Source organism: Macaca fascicularis, chromosome 3, assembly GCF_037993035.2.
Source record: "Macaca fascicularis isolate 582-1 chromosome 3, T2T-MFA8v1.1".
NCBI classification, from domain to species: domain Eukaryota; kingdom Metazoa; phylum Chordata; class Mammalia; order Primates; family Cercopithecidae; genus Macaca; species Macaca fascicularis.
Window position 1 is genome coordinate 107469700 of NC_088377.1, and position 14573 is coordinate 107484272.

General features: G+C 42.4%; 1 long non-coding RNA gene across 4 annotated transcripts in view; it reads left to right on the plus strand.

The window, feature by feature from the left end:
* The window catches only part of LOC102140092 (uncharacterized), a 245669-nt gene continuing 231096 nt past the window's right edge, over window positions 1–14573 (plus strand). Inside the window, exons 1-3 of one of the 4 annotated variants that reach the window (XR_012432603.1) lie at window positions 1–4895; window positions 9111–9183; window positions 10051–12617. This is a non-coding gene — a long non-coding RNA (uncharacterized lncRNA). Of the gene's footprint in view, window positions 4896–9110; window positions 9184–10050; window positions 12618–14573 lie in introns of those variants that run through there. The other 3 variants (XR_010585736.2, XR_010585735.2, XR_012432602.1) reach the window with 3 other exon arrangements.

Consider the following 14573-nt stretch of genomic DNA (forward strand, 5'->3'; position numbering starts at 1 on the left):
TTCTTTTTTTTTTTTTTTTTTTTTTTGAGACGGAGTCTCGCTGTGTCGCCCAGGCTGGAGTGCAGTGGCCGGATCTCAGCTCACTGCATGCTCTGCCTCCCGGGTTTTTACGCCATTCTCCTGCCTCAGCCTCCCAAGTAGCCGGGACTACAGGCGCCCGCCACCTCGCCCGGCTAGTTTTTTGTATTTTTTAGTAGAGACAGGGTTTCACCGTGTTAGCCAGGATGGTCTCGAACTCCTGACCTCGTGATCCGCCCGTCTCGGCCTCCCAAAGTGCTGGGATTACAGGCTTGAGCCACCGCGCCCGGCCGGATATTATTTTCTAAACTAATGGTTTTCATAGCTGGTCCCAGACTAGCTTCACCTGGAAACTTGTTAAAATGCACATTTTCAAGTCTTACTCCAGACCTGAATCAGAAACTGGTGATGAGGCCCAGCAATGTGGGTATGTCTGTGCGTGTTTCATTTCCTCAAACATTATTTTAACCATATTTTGAGAAAATTGTAGAGTTGTATACAGTGTAAGAAATGATACAGAAAGATCCCTGTATCCTTTACAGTTTCCCCCAGTGGTAATATCTTGTGTGAACCCCAATTATCGGAGACGAATCTCAATTAGGAAGTTTATTTTGCCAAAGTTAAGGATGTGCACGCACCTGTGACACAGCCTCAGGAGGTCCTCACAGCAGGAGCCCAAGGTGGTTGGGGCACAGCTTGTTTTTATACATTTTAGGGAGACACAAGACTTCAATCAGTATATGTAAGATAAATATTGGTTTGGTCCAGGAAGGTGGGACAATTCGAAATGAGGTAGGGGGCTTCCAGGTCACAGGTAGATAAGAGACAAATGGTTGTATTGTTTTGAGTTTCTGATTAGCCTTTCCAAATGAGTCAATCAGATATATGTTTATCTCAGTGGACAGAAGCATGACTTTGAATAGAATGGATGGCAGGTTTGTCCCAAGCAGTTCCCAGCCTGACTTTTCCCTTTAGCTTAGTGATTTTAGTGTCCCAAGACTTATTTTCCTTTCACACTTGCAAAGCTGTGGTCAGCATCAGGATATTGACATTGATGAAGTCAAGAAAGAACATCTGTCACCCCAAGGATCCCTTGTGTGGTGGGATATAGTCAACCTTTCTCCTCCTACCCTGCCCCTACCCCTAACCCCTGGCAACCAGGAAATCTGTTAACTACTTTTATAATTTTGTCATGTCAAGCAAGTTATATAAATGGAATCAGACAGCCTTTGGGTTTGGCTTTTTTCAGTCAGCATAATTCTCTGTAGATTTATCAAAATAGTTTCTTCTTTTTTATTGCTGAGTAGTATTCCATGGAATGGATGTACAAGGATGACATCTGGGCTCCCAATTTTTAGCTGTTACGAGCAAAGCTGCTATGAGCATTCATGTACAGGTTTTTGTTTGATTAATCTGTGATTTAACAAATCACAGGTGCTTCTGATGCAAGTCAGGTTTGAGAACTTCCCCAGACTTGCAGAAGCCTTCTTGCTCTCTCCTATGTATTACAGTGTGCTCTCAATGGAACATCCAGAGTGATCCTTTTAAAAATAAGATCACATCACATCCTGATCAAAGTTTTCCAGTGATTTCCCATCTCACTGGGAATGAAATCCCAAGTACTTACTTTCCGTGACCTGCAAGACCCTATATCATCTGACCTTCTGCATCTTTGGTCTCTTTGTTGCCTATGATTCATCACCCACATTTGCTTGCACTCTTGCTGTTTTGTTCTATCCAGAGAAAGGCCAAGTATAGTCTCACCTTGTAGTCTGTACTACCTATTCCCTGCTGGAACTCTCTCCTCCCAGATATCTATATGGTTGGCTTCCTCTATTTCAGTCTGCCTAAATGTCATCTTGTTAGAGGGCTTCCCTGATCCTTTAAAACAGAAGACCCTAAACCTGTGTTGCGGATGCAGAATTTTTGCTCCTTAGTTAGCTAAATCCAGGTTCTTGTATCATGACCAGGAGAAATCAGGCACGCAGACACATTAAAGGGTGAGGAGAGCTGAATTTATTGGGTGAGAAGGAAAAAAGGAAAAACTCTCAGCAAAGTGAGAGGGGGTCCTGCTAACAGAGGGAACCCCCTACCACCTCCTAGATTGAATAGCAGGCCACCACACACATTGGCTGAAGAGACCAGGCTCCTCCCCACTGCACAGGGTGAGAACTTCCCGTGGCTCCACCCCGTTCCCCCAGTGTACATGTGGGCATTATTCAGAAAGAGTCAGTTGGGAAAGGGCAGGCAAATGGGCAGTTCTCCCTGAGGGTCAAGGATTTCATCTGGGACCAGCAGTCCAGTCCCTCAGACTTCGGGCTGTTTTAGGCTTGACGGTGGGGTTTGCCAGGGACTGTTGACTGTCTCCTGTCTCTATCATTCTCTTCTCTAAAGAAGTACATCTAATTGCTGTTAGATAAGGATAAGGATGAGGACAAAGATCAATCTTAACTGCTTCCTTCTGGCAGGGGGCGCTGTTTTGGGAAGACAGCAGTCAGAACTCCTGTAGAGGCCTATCTAAGGGTCTCTGGCGAAAGGGGCCATTATCTGAGGCTCTGGTTGTATGACCATTTGAAGTTTGATGTCCTGAAGGCAAGACGAGACAAACTGGGTTATTAGAACACATGTATCAAAACAAAACAAGGGGAGTGTAAGGACAGCTCAAAAATCCTGAGGCCTTTTATCAGTTTGCATAGGGATAGGGAAGCCAAAATCTGTCTGGTTAAAAAGACAAACAAACAAAAAAACTTTACCCTTTTGCTGGCATGTGAGGCTTCTGGGTTCCCTTCCCTAAGCCCAATCCTAAGTCAACCAGTTTAAGGTTTGGTAAATTAACTCTTCACAGTTTAGAGGATGTATCTAAGGGAAGCATCCCATAGTACGGTGACACAATTACGTATCTGTGAAGTAAGAAGAGAGGAGGAAAAAGGAAAAAAAGTGTTTCTTTCAAAGGAGTCCCAGGGGTTCAGTATGCATTTGAAAGGGGTACAGACTGAAGATGAATGGCTACTTATTTAGAAAGGAGGGACCGAGGCATCCCAGGTTCCCTTCTCTTCCTAGTAAATACCCATGGTACGTGAGGGAGAGAAAGTGAGGTGTTCCTCTCTTCTTCCTTTCCTCCAATCTCATATCCCCGAGTCCCGGTGACTGTGACAGTGTGTTGCCCATGGATGCTAAAATGGCTTTTACTCATGTTAACAGGGGGGCCTAGGGACTGGGAATATTCACTCTTACCCATGTATGCCCTATCTCCTGTGCTGTCAGTAGCCTTTGAATTCCTTAGACGTCATTTATGCCATGGATACTAGCATGAACTTTATCCATGAAATGGGAAGCTTGGCTTAATTGGCAGGAATCAGTCACGCTAACCTGCATTGTGTCTTTTAACTTTTGTTGTGTGCCTCTGGATCCCTCAGATCCAGTTTTCTTTCTTAGGACGTTGACCTGAAGCTTGGAATTAAGTTTGGGACAAAAATGTGTCTTAGGGGCATTGCATGGACTCCTTATCATAAGCTGAATACTAAGGTGAAGCTGTGGAATTGAGTCCTCCTCTAACGAGGGAGAGAAAAGGATGTATTGTGACATACCCAGATAACTGGTGGCTGTAGTTATGCTTGCTAAGATTTGGGTGCATGTGGCTTGTCTTTGGTTAGCTCCCTTGGTCTTTCTCCAAAAGGAAACCTCCGAGTGATGGGCACCCTATTTATTCCCGTCACCTGGCAGGGTCTGTAGGATAATTGCTCAGCATTAAAATATTGATCCAGATTTTTACATTATCCATCCCATTTTGTTCCTTCTGAGCTATAGTTAGAGATCGCTGGATGATTCACAGGAATTAGCAGGGTCGGTCTAAACTGTAGGCAAAAACTTAAAAACAACTAATGAATCTAGAACTTAATGACAAATGTATGATAAGTTTTGAAAAATAATTTGTCTTTCCCATACTCATTTCTGTTAAAAACAAACCATGATAAGACTGAGTTGTTTGCAGAATAGACTAGTCTTATATTTGGCTTGATTGTTTGCATAAAGTACAGCAAGAATAATTATTTTTACATAGGCCTTGTAGATTGGCTTTGATGGAACTCTGATCCACAATAAATCTCAGGACTTTCTAAAACCGAGCCTAGCCATTAGTTTGTACCATCAAATACTTGTAAGTTGGGTGATCCTCTCCTCTTAAGGTCCTGAGATAAAGTTGGAGCTCTTGGGCCTGTCAGAAAGTGACATTCTTTACTTATCACAGGTCAGGAACTCTGTACAGGGACTGTGTAGACAAGGTGTGAGGCCAGTTTTCCCAAGGTGCTTTTATTGGCTCTACAAGTTGAGCTTGACTCCTTTAGGGAAACACACCCTTCCAGTCAAAACCTTGGTAAGACAACCAGTTTCTACAATTGTGTCATGTTGCAAAAGAAAATGGATTCTTACTGCACTGATGCAAATAACTATATTGCCATTTCAAGTTAAGAATACACACAACTAGTTTCCAAATTCTGGAGAAGCCAGGCAGAAAGAGAGAGAGAGAAATATGCTCCAAATTTTGTTCACAGGAGTTTACCTTACTCAATTATTAAAGGCTGCAAATAGTTCAAAATAAGCTTCCTTGAGTCTGAAAAACAAAACAAGAATCAGCAGTGTTCCAGGCAAAAGTAAAAAGGATTACTTCAGTTTTCTATTAGTTCAGTCCTTTCCATTAATTCTTGTTTTGCTTGATATTCATGAACATGTTAGCTCTTCATGAGTCCTGTATGTTTTTCCTTTATTCCAGTGTCACAATCTTCAAAGGTATCAGAAACCTGCATTTGAGAGCACCTGTTAAAGTTCTATAGCTGATTAAACACCATCTTCTGAAGATCAAAACAAGACAACAATTGTCTGTAAGTAACAAAATGTCCAGGGTAGTTACAGTCAGAAACATGATTGACAAAGAAATTTGGTTTATTTCTGTGGTTTACAATAACTTAACCACCTTAATTGTGATTGATAGCATATACTCAGGCATTAGAATTTTGGAAATCCCATATAATTTTGGAACATATATTAATATTCACTAAACCTATATTAATATAGGTATTTAATATTAAGAAGCTATTAATTACCTATATTAATATAGGCAATACAGGTTAGTGAATATTAAAATTAATGTTAATAAATATAAATATTAATCAATATTGATATCAATAATATTGATATCAGTAATATTATCATAATAATATCAACATTAATATATAACACCATAATATCAACATTAACATATTAACATTGTAATATCAACATTAATATATTAATATATCATCATTAATATATTACCAAAATATGAACATTAATATATTAACATAACATCAACATTAATATATTAATAGTAATAATATCAACATTAATATAATAGTAATATCAACATTAATATATTAATATAATATTAATAATATCAACATTAATATATCAATATTCACTAACCTAAAGAAGATTAAACAACATTTTGGCAATCCCGTGTACCTAGACATGTCTGGTAATTCTGTTTACCTCTCTTCTGGATGTTCCAGGGGCCCTCTATAGCATCCAAAAGCCAGGTGTCAGGAAAGACAGTTTTGAAATAGAAGTTTGATTTTGGGAAGCCTGTTAAATGTTAGAGGTTTAAAACACTTGATGCTATGAAATAAAATTCCAGATTACCATAACTTATTTATTTTGCCAAAATGATGACTCAGAAATGTAAATGCAGGGAGGGCACGGTGGCTGAAGCCTGTAATTTCAGCATTTTGGGAGGCCAAGACAGGTGGATCCCTTGAGGTCAGGAGATCGAGACCAGCCTGGCCAACATGATGAGACCCCCGTCTCTACTAAAAATACAAAATTAGCCAGGCATGGTGGTGGGTGCCTATAATCCCAGCTACTCAGGAGGCTGAGGCAGGAGAATTGCTTGAACGCAGGAGGCAGAGGCTGCAGTGAGCCGAGATTGTACCACTGTACTCCAGCCTGAGTGACAAAGTGAGACTCCATCTCAAAAAGAAAAAAAAAAAGAAAGAAATTTGAAAGCAGAAACCTTTTGTAACTTTTTACAAATTTTGCTAAAGAGCAGATTGGTGCTGAGTAGCTTGTGCTTTTATTTCAGTGTTTAATTTACAGAAAAGCCATATTTGAATTTAGCCAATATGTTCACACACAGAATTTCTTTTGCAAGATTAATTTTTACATTCCTTTCACAACTTGTTTGAACTTTTAGCTTTATTTTATCTAATTCAAAATAATCCTTTAACCTTAGGCAAGAATTTTACATTTCCACACCTTCCTATAATCTTTTATTAAAAACACATTTTACTGTTCTTATACAACTCACATGTATTTCTCACAAATCTATTTCCAGTAGTCTCAATTACATGTTACAATGGTAACTCCTAGCATTTTTTAACTTTAATGTAAAACCTGGTAAGTTGTTGTTGTTGTTGTTGTTATTTTGAGACAGAGTCTTACTCTGTCGCCCAGGCTGGAGTGCAGTGGCACGATCTCGGCTCACTGCAAGCCCCGCAGTGAGCTTCTGACTCAACCTCCCGAGTAGCTGGGACTACAGGCGCCCGCCACCACGCCCAGCTAATTTTTTGTATTTTTAGTAGAGTTGGGGTTTCACCATGTTAGCCAGGATGGTCTCGATCTCCTGACCTCGTGATCCGCCCATCTTGGCCTCCCAAAGTGCTGGGATTACAGGCGTGAGCCACCGCGCCTGGCAAGTTGTTTTAATTATGTACTAGGTACAGCCAAGTTTTGACTTCTGGCATAATTAAGGGTGTGGTTAATTCCACATGTCCCCAGACCTTACCAGTTTTGAAGCAGGCAAATCGAACAGTTCTCAAAAACCACAAAGCAGTTTATAGCCTTAAAGCATTTTGTAAACCTAGTATCTGATCTGAATAATTTTGTCCACCTATTTACATTTTGATGGCATTTGCATTTTACCAATAATCTTTAAGGCTATTTTTATTTCTCAGAGACTAAAGTCATGTGAACTAAAAGTTACCACCGCTTTTATCTTCCCTTTAAAAAATATTTGATCCAAGCACTAATCCTTCTTTCAGTCAATTAATTAGAGCTCTTTTTAATAGACATCACACACAACATATATAACTACACAGACAGGCAAAGAAAATCCAGTGCCCATAAGACTTTTCATTTGCAACCTCCTAATTGGATTATTTGCCTCTGGGTGGAGCCCTTCAAGAGCAAGGCTAGGAAAACATGCAGTTTTTAGGATCTAATAAACAGGTACAGCTAGAAGGCAAAAACAGATTTTGAGAGGGATCCATGAGGAAAACAGAGGTCTGTCTCTTCGTGTGTATTAAGAGTGGCAAGGCAAAATAGAAATAATTCAGTTGGCTGAGATAAAACCCTAAAACCCCTTTCCAGCAAAACAAGAACCAAGAAGAGAAAAATATAAAGGCCTTTTTAATATACCTATAACTTGGATATCCACTTTTAATTAAGCTGAGTACTCTTTAAGAAAATCCTTTTAAATCCCTTGTTACCCAATTTTAGCTGGGCCAAGTGGCCAATATTTCTGACTTTCAAACTTTACTAAAGGTGACCTCCCAGGTGCTCAGAGAAAGGAAAATCCAAGGTGATTCATGGAGAGAAAGAGAATCAACAAATGATAAAGGTAATGCAGATATAAAACTAGAAAAGACTCATTCCCTCAGCCAGGATTGAACCTGGGCCACCACTGTAAAATGGCAAAAGCTAAAACAAAGCAATGCCAGGTGGCTACAGGTCACACTTGCAAGGATGTAAAACAAGATGGAGGCCTGCAGCAAAGTTTGCTACTGACCATATAGAAAGACATGCAAAGCACACCAGATTGGATACAGCTTAAGACCAACCTCACAAATCCTTTTTCATAATTAAAACTTTACAGATAATATAAACTGTTAAGTTTGGCCTAGTAAAATGTCTTCTAAAAAGAAGAAAAGCCTCTTGCATTAAAGTTAACTCCTGACCTCGTGGAGAAAAGAAAAAAAAACAGCTTAAATGCAGGGCTGTGTTAACTGCTGAAAGGGTGGAGAAAAGAAAAAAGAAGTATGGAGAAGAACCTCTTATGCAGATAAGTTCCTCCAACAGGGAGACTAACTTAATTGCTGTCTGACAGAGCTGGACCCCCTGGTCAGGGGAGGGGAAGACACTGTGGATGTGTGATGGCGAATGCTGGCCATTCTGCCTCCTGGCACCCTTGGGCCATGTGCCTCAGCCCCAGCCTGTCTCCTGGCACCCTTGGGCCATGCACCTCAGCCCCAGCGGGGAGGAGAAGGGTGCTGGGGAGCTGCCATTTGCCCATCCATCTCATGCATACCTATGGCTATTGAGGGGCGGGGGGAATGCAGTTTCCTCTACCCTCAGAAGTCCTAGAATGAAAAGGCTTAGAAGCAAAAGGGAAAAATATTTTTTTGTTCACATCTTACTCACCCTTCCTTGATCCCCAGATGGGCCACCAGAATGATGCAGAAGTTTTGCTCCTTAGTTTAGCTAAATCCAGGTTTTTGTGTCACGACCAGGAGAAATTAGGCACATGGACACATTGAAGGGAGAGGAGGGCTGGATTCATTGGCGAAAAGGAAAAAAGAAAAAAAAACCTCAGCAAAGTGACAGGGCATTCTGCTAATAGGCCCCTACCTCCCAGGTTGAACACTAGGCCACCACACACAGAAGCTGAAAAGACCAGCCTCCTCCCCTGGCATAAGGCGTGAACTTCCCATGGCCCCGCCCCATTTTCCCAGCGTGCATGTAGGCATTATTCCGAAAGAACCAGTCAGGAAAGGGCAGGCAAACAGGGGCGGTTCTCCCTCAGGGTCGTGGGTTTCATCTGGGACCAGCAGTCCGGTCCCTCAGCCTTCAGGTTGTTTTAGATTTGAAGGTGTGGTTTTGCCGGGGACCCTTGACTATCTCCTGTCTCTATCATTGCCTCCCCATCATTCTCTCCTTTAATCTCACTTTTTCTTCAAAGAAGTTTTACCCACCTGATATATACATGTAAAGTTATAATTTAACATATGTATATGTGTGTATATGTATATATACATACATATATATTTCTTGTCTCCTGCCTGTAGAATGTAAGCACCATAAATACAGGACAGTGTCTTCTGCTGTAATTTTGGAGCCTAGCACAGGTCCTGGCACATGGTAGGTGTTCAATGAAAATGAACGGATGGATTATAGAATTATACATATTAAGTATAAAATGCTTTGTGAACTGGATACTGGCATAATGTGAATCATAAAGGGCTAATATTTTTCACTATGTTAGTCATAATGGGTAATTGCAGTCCTGGCCAAGGACTTGACATCGGAGGATGCTGGGAGGAGGTGACATGGGAGAGAGAATGTTTACTGTGACTTGGCAGTTTATTCATTTAGTCCCCACAACAACCCTGGGCATTATCTCTATTTTGCAAATGAAACAGCCATGGGTAATTTTCTCCAAAGCACAGGAAAAACGGATTTGGACCCAGTCTGCTAACCAGATGCTTATGGTCCTATTACTGGTATGCGCTACTTTTCAAAATAATTTATACAATGGATGAAGGCTGGGTGCAGTGGCTTGGGCCTGTAATCCCAGCACTTTAGGAGGGCAAGGCGGGTGGATCACTTGAGCCCAGGAGTTTGAGACCAGCCTGGCCAACATGGTGAAACCCTGTCTCTAAAAATTACAAAAATTAGCTGTGTGTGGTGGCAGTCACCTTTAATCCCAGCTACTCAGGAGGCTGAGGCAGAAGAATTGCTTGAACCTGGCAGGCGGAGGTTGCAGTGAACCGAGATTACCTGCACTCCAGCCTGGGTGACAGAGCAAGACTCCGGCTCAAAAAAAAAAAAAAAAAATTATACAATGGATGAAATGGTATACAGACAATTACAAAAACTAAATTTCAAGGTCCATAGAGAGGGCCCATGTACCTTACCCAACAGTCAGTGCCTTACATTATACACATAGAATAGTCAAATTTGTATCATAAATTTAACTTATTTCTCTCTCTCTTTTTTCTGAGACAGGGTCTTACTCTGTCACCCAGGCTGGAGTGCGGTGGCATGAACATGGCTCAGTGCAGCCTCGACCTCCTGGGCTCAGGTGATCTGTCCATCTAAGCATCCCGGGTATGCTACTATGCCTAGCTAATTTTTTGTATTTTTTGTAGAGACCGAGTTTCACCATGTTGCCCAGGCTGGTCTTGAACTCCTGAACTAAGTGATCTACCCGCCTCAGCCTCCCAACATTTTGGGATTACTGGTGTAAGCCACTGTGCCTGGCCGTAAATTTAACTTCTTTGAAATTAATGTGTTAACAATAGTAAACACTAAACATTTATTTTTCTGATCTTTCCTTAAATAGCCTACATTTTTATTGTGTCTATTACATGCAAAACAATGAACAGATCTTTTTTTGTTTTTTGAGACGGAGTCTCGCTCTGTCATCCCGGCTGGAGTGCAATGGAGTGATCTCAGCTCACTGGAACCTCCACCTCCTGGGTTCAAGTGTTTCTCTTGCCTCAGCCTCCTGAGTAGCTGGGATTACAGGTGTCCACCACCATGCCCAGCTAATTTTTGTATTTTTAGTAGAGACAGGGTTTCACCATGTTGCTCAGGCTGGTCTCAAACTCCTGACCTCAGGTGATCCACCCACTTTAGCCTCCCAAAGTGCTAAGATTATAGGCATGAGCCACCGTACTCAGCCACAATGAACAGATCTTAAATGCACATGCAATTTGTTGAGTGTTGCCAATTGAGTATATCCTGTAACCACCACACCAAAATAGGGACCAGGATCTCTTGAACCTCATATCCTTAGTGTACCATACATGGTAGATGCTCAATAAATGTGTAATTTTGGTTTTTCTCTGCTGAACAGTCCAGGGGGATTTTTAAATTAAATATTAAAAATATTGATGTTGACATAGATAAACTAATATGGGAAATTTTAGCTGATGCTCTCCTTTTCTGTCAGAAGCAAAGTTATAAGGATATTAAAAGGTGAATAATAATCTTGGAGTTTTACTCAAAACTGAGTTAAAAAAAAGTACGCAGCAGCACTTTCTCTTCTTTTTCCTCCTGCCTCAAGGATAGCCCAGATGAGAAAATAAGGAAAGGGGCATGGAAACAGGGTGAGAAAAAACACTTTTCTTCTCAAGAAAACTTAGACTTGCACCGTTAATATGGTTTGTCTGTGTCCCCACCCAAATCCCATCTTTAATTGTAACTCCCACAATTCCCATGTGTCATGGGAGGAACTCAGTGGGAGGTGGTTGAATTATGGGAGTGGCTCTTTTATTCACTCTTTTCATGATAGTGAATGAGTCTCATGAGAACTGATGGTTTTAAAAACGGGAGATTCTCTACACAAGTTCTCTCTCTCTCTCTCTCTCTTTTTTTTTTTTCTGAGATGGAGTCTCAGTCTGTTGCCTAGGCTGGAGTGCAGTGGCACCATCTTGGCTCATTGCAACCTCTACCTCCCGAGTTCACGTGATTCTCCTGTCTCAGCCTCCAAGTAGCTGGGATTACAGGCATGCATCATCATGCCCAGCTAATTTTTTGTATTTTTAGTAGAGATGGGGTTTCACCATGTTGGCCAGGCTGATTTCAAACTACTAACCACTTGGGCCTCCCAAAGTGCTGGAGTTACAGGCATGAGCCACCATGCCGGCCCACAAGCTCTCTTTTTGCCTGCTGCCATCTATGTGAGACATGACTTGCTACTCCTTGCCTTCCACCATGATTGTGAGGCTTCCCCAGCCATGTGGAACTGTAATTCCAATTAAACTTCTATCTTTTGTAAATTGCCCAGTCTCAGGTATGTCTTCATCAGTAGCGTGAAAACAGACATATACAGTAAATTGGTACCAGTAGAGTAGGGCACTGCTGAAAAAAATACCCCAAAATGTGGAAGTGACTCTGGAACTGTGTAACAGGCAGAGGCTAGAACAATTTGGAAGGTTCAGAAGAAGACAGGAAGATGTGGGAAAGTTTGGAAGTTCCTAGAGACTTGTTGAATGTCTTTGACCAAAACACAGATAATGATATAGACAATAACGTCCAGACTGAGGTGGTCTCAGAGGGAAATGAGAAACTTGTTGGGAACTAGAGCACAGATGACTCTTGTTATGTTTTAGCAAAGAGACTGGTGGTATTTTGCCCCTGCCCTAGAGATTTGTGGAACTTTGAACTTGAGAGAGATGATTTAGGGTGTCTGGCAGAAGAAATCTCTAAGCAGCAAAGCATTTAAGATGTGACTTGGGTGCTGTCAAAGGCATTCAGTTTTAAAAGGGAAACAGCGTAAAAGTTCAAAAAATTTGTAGGCTGACAAGGCAATAGAAAGAAAATCCCATTTTCTGAGAACAAATTCAAGCTGGCTGCAGAAATTTGCATAAGCAACAAGGAGCCAAATATTGATCACCAAGACAATGGGGAAAATGTCTCCAGGGAATGTCAGAGACCTTTGCTGCAGCCCCTCCCATCACAGGCCCAGAGGCATAGGAGAAAAAAGTGTTTTCATGGGCTGGGCCCAGGGTCCCCGTGCTGTGTGCAGCCTAGGGACTTGGTGCCCTGTATTCCATCTGCTCCAGCCATGGCTGGACGCCCTCCCCCTCCCCTCCCCTCTCCCTCCTCTCCCCTCCCCTCCCCCTCCCCTCCCCTCCCCCTCCTCTCCCCTCCCCTCCCCCTCCTCTCCCCTCCCCTCCCCCTCCTCTCCCCTCCCCTCCCCCTCCTCTCCCCTCCCCCTCCTCTCCCCTCCCCCTCCTCTCCCCTCCCCTCCCCCTCCCCTCCCCTCCCCCTCCTCTCCCCTCCCCCTCCCCCTCCCTTCCCCCTCCCTCTTCCCATCCCCCTCCCCCTCCCCCTCCCCCTTCCCGTCTCTCTTTCTCGCTCTGTTGCCCAGGCTGGACTGTAGTGGTGTGATCTTGGCTCATTGCAATGGCTGCCTTCTGGATTCAACCAATTCTTCTGCCTCAGCTTTCTGAGTAGCTGGGATTACAGGCACGTGCCATCACACCTGGCTAATTTTTATATTTTTAGTAGAGATAAGGTTTCACCATGTTGGTCAGGCTGGTCTTGAACTCCTGTCCTTGTGATCTGCCTGCCTCGGCCTCCCAAAGTGCTGGGATTACAGGCGTGAGCTATCACGCCTGGCCCAAATCAATGCATTTCTTAAATGTACTTGATTGCTGTTTCATGCCTCCCTAAAATATATAAAACCAAGCTGTACCTGGACCACCTTGGGCACATGTTCTCAGGACCTCCTGAGGACTGCGTCACTGGCTATGGTCACTCATACTTGGCTCAGAATAAATCTCTTACAATATTTTACAGTGTTTGACTCTTTTCATCAGCACTGCTACAACAAAATACTACAGACTGGGTGGCTTAAATAAGAAATGTATTTTCTCACAGTTCTGGAGGCTAGAGGTCCAAGATCAAACCAGTCCAACCAGACCTGTTGACAGTTTTAGTTTCTCTTGAAGTGTCTTTCCATGGCTTGTAGGTGGCCATCTTCTCACTGTGTCCTTACCTGGCTTCTCCACTGGCACATGCATCCTTGGTATCCTTTTCTATTTTTCTTTTTTTTGAGACAGGGTCTTGCTCTGTTGCCTAGGCTGGAGTGCAGTGGCGTGATCTTGGCTCACTGCAGCCTCAACCTCCCAGGCTCAAGCTATCATCCCACCTCAGTCTCCCAAAGTGGGATTACAGGTATGAGCCACTGCACCCAGCCCCTTCCTCTTCTTATAAGGACACCAGTCATATTGGAATTAGGCACACCTATGTACCTTCATTAGCCCTATTACCCTTTTTAAGACCTTATCTTCAATTATAGTCACATTCTAAGGTACTGGGGGTTAGAACTTCAACACGTAAGTTTTAGGATGATTCTGTTCAGTTTGTAACAATGATCTTGTGTAATCCCCTCGAGTGTGAGATGGATCTAGTCACTTGCTTTTAATGAATCAAATATAGCAAAAGTGATGCTATGCCACTTTTGATATTAGGTTACAAAAGACTGTGACTTCTGTCTGATTCAATCTTTCTCCCTGGCTCTTCTTACTTGCTTGTTCTGATGCCAGCAAGCTGCTATGTTGTGAATTGTCCTAAGGAGAAAGCCACATAGCAAGGAACAGAGGGTGTCCTTTAGCCAATTGGCAGCAAGGAACTGAGGCCCTCATTCTGACAGCCTACTAGGAATCCTGCCAACAGCCACGTGCATGAGCTTGGCATCAGATTCTTCTGCAGTTAAACCTTAAGATGACTATAGCCTTGGCTGACATCTTGGTTGCAGTCTGGTGAGAGAGTTTGAGCCAGAGGATCCAGCTAAACTGCACTGGCATTTCTGACCCACAGAAACCATGAAATAATAAATGTTGTTGTTTTAAGCCACTGAGTTTTGGGGTAATTTGTTACACAGCAATAGACAGCTATTATTATTGTTTATTGTTATTATTTATATTATTTTACTGTTATTTATTATTGTTGAGAACAAATAATAGTTACCACTTATGACTAAAGTTGGTCCTTTGTATCCATGGGTTCCACATCCA